Raw genomic sequence first — 6,010 nt, 5'->3', positions numbered from 1 at the left:
TTACCTGCGGTCACGCATTATAAAGTAGGCGTGTGCCCCATGTTGATGTTTGTTTACGTTCGTCGTGACGCGGTCTGGTATCAGTTTCGCATGACTGCGATGCAATAGAAGCCGCGGTATACTGGAATCTTGCGCAGGCGGTCAAACGGGTATGCTGAGGTTAAACGCTCGAAAGCAAATCAAACACTGCGGGTGACTTGACCTCGGCGTTTCGACGCCCGGCACTTCAAATGCCAACGGCTGTTATCTTAGCCGGGACATTGCAGAAACATCATTTAGGCCATGCTGGGTGGCTTGTCTGGACAGAGCAATCCCAAACCTTTACTATGAAAACCTATCCTTGTTATTACACTCCTTTTCCCACAGTATATACCAGAATTCTGGCCATGATAATACATACAAACTTTTCAACACACACATACGTTTCTGGCACACACGCTCAGCTGTCCTTGCTGGCATTCCTTAGGGCGCTGAGGCCGACAAAAGAAAGTCGATACAACCTAACCACGGTGGCCTGTGCGACCTGAGTACTCTGAACGTACCCAACGACCCGCCGCGAAAACACGCTCGATGGTGCGCGTGTTCTTTGTTTGGCAAATCGCCGTTGAAATTTTCCCAGGCTTTCGGGGTGGGCTCGAGAAAACGTACCTTTCACTGAGTGCGTGTATATTTGTATGCCGACGTTAAAGGCAGGGACCAGTGAGAATCCGATGTCGGGAAACTTAAAACGAGAGTTGTGGGCTTGGCGCTGAACTCACAACAGCTGAACAGGGATTTGGGCTATCGGCTATCTGCTGCGGTACAGAGTATACCGTTTGATTGTGATACTGAACTTTCACGTACGACAATGCCCAGACCTACATCGCGATTTTTGCGTCGCAAATATGTCAGCAATTCGTTGAAAGCTGCTGCCCATTGGAATATTTTACCGCCGTGTTTACATAGGAGATGGTGGTTTAAGTCGATAATGCTTTGCGTCGTAAACGCCACAGAGATGTGTTTGACCGCATATTTAGCATACTGGATTTCTGTTGTTACAATCTATTGGGAGCAAACAAAGGCTGGAACCACGACCACAGCTGGAAGTTTGGCCTCATTTAAAAATATTCGATCGACTTGATTTTTGTTTAATTGATAAAACCCAGGACTAAAAGTAAATCCTAACAACTTTGGTGTTTGTAAATAGAGATGTGGTTTTATACATAGGTTTAGTAGAATCGCTGATACTCATCTGATGGCTTTTGTTTTCCGGTGATATTCGACGGTTTTGGCACAAAAATATAGCTTTTCGTGCTTGGCTTACAATCATTGTTTATCCTGCTGCGGCAACAATTTGCACCGCTATGAGCACTTCTATGTTGGTAGGCCTTGAGCGACCACCAAAATATTATTAGATTCTTATTATAAATCGCACATTGAAAAGCTTTTTCCTTAAATTGCTATATGTGAACCTAAATAATAGCAGGTTAAATCAATTTACGGTAAAATTAGCCGAGGAAAAGCACCAAACAGAAAATCAACGACATCGCCTCAAAAATTTCCGCACAAAACATTACGTGATTTCTTGAAGCTTGCACGTGATTACAACGTGACACAGGCTTTGGAAAAGTTTTTAGTGTTTTGCCGCGCACCTCGGGCCAGGGAACGGGCAGCAGCTCGGGGGTAAACAAGTTTCGATGAGCGCGTTGTCTTGCACGGCGTCATGCTCAAAGCACGAAAGCAATGTCGGGAAAGCACCGGACATGGCGAGCAGAGAAGTCGGAATTTTTTATGTTCACGACTTTCGATGATGCGTTTCGGGTGAGAAAAGAGTTTTGTCGATTAGCTTGATCACGCAATTGCGGGACAGTTTCAGATGTTTAACACCGGATTTTAGACGTGCCAAGAAAATATGGTGTTTAAAACGTTGTCTTCCTGCTTCTGGAAATATGGTCGTTCAATTTTTACAGCTATTTTCAAAATTGGAAATTGCAACGTTTAGCGCAATTACGAGGCAGGTTTAGACTTTGAAACGTACTGAATAAAGTTAGTCGATTCAACAAAACGCACAAAACAAACTGTTATGATTCATAACACCATTCCCATATGCTGTTTGGTAATATATTCCTCTTTAGTGTGTACATGTGCGTTGAAAAATATAGACTATAACCTAAACGCACCGCAACATTTACTTGCGTCATCACGCGATACTCGCAAGTCATGGCGCGACCTGTGGCGATTCAACGGAGACGGGAGAGACTAGGCTATGATCAGGGGCACGACGCCGGTTTTCGCAAAGTTGATGAACACTGCCACCAAGCGGATATTTGACTTCATGGAAGTTTGTTGACAGCATCATCTTGCGGAATTGTAATGCAACTTTCAGCTCTTTACATGTTAAGAGTTATAAAGCTTTTGTCTTAATACAGGAAAGAATGTAGTGGTATGAAAAGCAATTAACCCTTACTTCCAGTACTTGCATATACTTTTTCTCCTATCAAGGATTTTGTATCAAAATATGATTAATAGATCCACTACATTTATCTAAACACAATTTAATAACAGGATAGTTGCAACAACAAACATAGGTACGGACCATCCTGCACATCTTTTAAACAAGATGATTTAATTGAAAAATGCGGCAAATGTCGACAACCTCGACTATCAGCCTCCAAAAAGCGTGATTTGTCTGTCAAAGTGTACACGAGTAATTAGGTCGTTATCATAACAGCATCGCTTTAGTCTCAAAGCTTCCACTTTCGTCAAGGAATGTCCTCCACCTGTTGTGTTTGCCACTAGCCCTTGCCCTGAAAGTGTCCATAGACAGAAAACCAACATAACAACAGACGCAAGACGTTAATTGGCTGCAACGTCAGCTACAACCAAGCGTGAAGGATTCATCATCAGGTTACTGGAAACGTGCATCACGTATCGACTTCTTGGCAAAGGTTAAGTTTTGTCTGACAAAATTCACTACCTGAAGGTCTCGTCTCAAAGAGTCATGCCACGAGTATTAAAAGCACTACACACACACCCTACACAGTGACATTTTTGACACCTTGTAATATCACTTGTTCACAAATAAACATGCCTGTTTTTGACGGGTTCGTTGAACAAAGACACATTACACAACATATGGTGTGTTTGTCCTTGACTGCATTGTCGATTTTATAAGGACATCATTTTGATGTATATGACGAACTGTGAATGCCCAGAACCGCCAACAACCACGAAAAAAAGGACAGTTATGATATTTCTTTTTATGACAAGCATTTTCAGTTTTCTACCACACTGCAAAAGTATACATAAATAAACTTTAAACTAAGTAAGTTACTTACCCTTTCAAATCCCGAAGCACTGAGACGGCGATCCTCAAAAGCCAAACTCCACATGCTCTTCGAACGGCCCCCGCTGAATGACATGTTGGAACGTTTCAGTGACATGGCGAACAGCAAATGCAGTCAATATCGTAAATCCGCAACTTCTGAATTTAATCCGAAATTTCGTATAGGCTGCTTGTCATGCACCACTTCTGGCTTTCAGCTTTGGCACTCTGTTCATTGCCCACAACCTTACAACCTTACTAGATCCTTAAAAACAATCACACTGAAATTCAAACACATGGGCTGGCCGAAAGAGCTTTAAAAATCGATTACCATTTGTTCAGGAAATTTTTTTTGCAATCCGGATGATTTGTAAAGATAAACCACTAAATACGTACATTCGTAATGCCTTCTTTGTAAACTATAAAACATCGAATATATCTATTTATGTATGCATTTTCGAAAAAAATGAGATGTGGTAAGGTTGTATAGTCGCCATTTTATTGCCCTGTCAATGCGTTATAGTCATGTAATATCAACAGCAATATGCCAGCTCGGCTCTCCATTAGTCTCAACATAAAGATCGATCGAACAATCTGACAATTGCTGGGCTCTCAAAAACCACTTCTCAACCAAACGGCTTTCTTACAGCCCAACGTTGGACATCTACGTGATTTAACTGCCAAGTTGTCTCGCTGTACATTGTGCAACGTGAGACCAGCCAACCGAATCGACTTGAGTTAACCCTGAAGTCTCACGAAAACAACTTACCCTTGTCAGGCTGCGTAGAAACTGATTAAATTAGATCGTTTCAAACCAGGTAACTGCCTGTTAAAAAAACTAGCAAGTCGTTTGGTCTGACAGCATGTAGATACACAACAGTCGGCTCTCCATAGCGTACATTGTCTCTTCATTATACGCGTTCGAGTCACAAGGAATGGTATTCTGTTTGAACAATGGTGAATAGGCAAATACAATTCCAACTTCGGAGTCGTTTGTTTGTTCTATTGAAGTCGGGATCCATAATCAGCAGCACGATACTCCAGCTATTTCAGCTATCTGAATTGTAAGCTGTCTTTATTTGACCATTTTCATAAATATTGCCTGTAAAACTAGACAGCTTGTACAGCATTTTACTTTTTCCATTCGTTGGTCCTAGAGCTTGATAGTGTTGATGCTGAACCTATGAATGCGACTGAACAATACCCTTAGATTCCATCCGCTTTTGTTTCTCGCAAAGGAAAAAAAACAAAGCTACACTGAAGGGATGCCGTGTAAGACAATACGCGGCGGTGGACGAAATTTAGGTATCGAAGCTGTAAGATATCCGACTGCCGTCTATCCCTTGCAGCGTCAACAACCAGGTAGAAGGCAATCTACAAAATCATTCCCCTTTCTTACACGTCGCGACCGCCACTCGGCTTCGCAGCGCGCTCTGTACCCACAGCACTTCACGCCTGTGACTACTAAAGACGACTTAGGACTTTTGTGACGTACCTGACGTTTTTCTATGAATAGACTTCGAAGAGTGTAATGTTCGCACTCTCTTACTGGAGGCATGTCCGAACTTTGGCCAGAATGCCAATACTCCGTGCTATCCGATTTCATGCATTTAATGTGGTTTAAACAAATTCCTCGGAATTCAAGTCCCGCATGTACTTTGACATAAAAACGTTACGGCTACGCACTCTATGACGTCATCAATGTTTTTTGAGAGGCTTCGCGGGTAAACATGGTCTTCTTTGGGCATTTTATAAAAGCGGAGAAGGAGAGAGTGCTCTGCAGGTACAATAAATTACTCAGCAAACAAGGATCAAGTTAACCCCGCAAACAAGGCCGAGAAACAAAGGTTACCGTAACCACACCCTTAAGAAACACCCGACATCGCTGCGTCGATAAAATACGTATTAACGCGTTTCCTATTGGGTCAGAAAGTGGTTGGAAATGCTATTTGCAACCACACAGTTTATGAACCGCTATAATACATAGTGCACCATAAGTAAATGTATGGTACACGCTATATATCGTGCTTTGCTCGAACTTATCCCAAAACTCGTTGGCTTCGCCAGGCCGGCACGCAATGTAAAGTCCATTCACAGGTGCTAAGAGGTTCCGCGCGACTTGATCTAGATATTCCAAGATTCGTGAACACCTTTGAGAAGAAAACCGCTTGACGAATACAAGCGTTTCTGGAAACCGTGCAGACGGTCCCTTTTCATAAACGCCAAAGCCAGAAAATTAACATTCTCATGTGTACGTCGGACTTTCGAAGAACATTTCTGGCACAGCATTAATGTAAAAAAAAATCAGGCAATATTACTTCAAAGCTGTCCAAAGCATATCATCTGTATCTTTAACTGAAACTTACTCTGGATATCATAGACTTTAAGTGTAGTAAACATTAACACAACACATCCGCAAATCACTTACAAAAATATCCAGAATCAACAAAAAGTGTTGTTTGGTACTCAGTATAGGGTATCCAACAGATCGACGATGACCGGACAGGTACCACAAAGTGAAATCTAGTGTGCCTGCTAGTGTAAAAGCTAGCACAGTGACATGCACTGCAACAGCTGCACTGATGAGACCTTACTGGTCGAAACAGTGCGTGTACACACCCTGTCTGCAGCTTGCCAACAAAAAGTGCTTGTGATAAGTTTACTTTATGCGTTTAGTATTGTTTGAATCCATGTAAAGAAGTGTTG

This window comes from Ascidia mentula, chromosome 8 (genome assembly GCF_947561715.1).
Source record: "Ascidia mentula chromosome 8, kaAscMent1.1, whole genome shotgun sequence".
Classification (NCBI taxonomy): domain Eukaryota; kingdom Metazoa; phylum Chordata; class Ascidiacea; order Phlebobranchia; family Ascidiidae; genus Ascidia; species Ascidia mentula.
Note: the sequence above shows the minus strand (reverse complement) of the source record.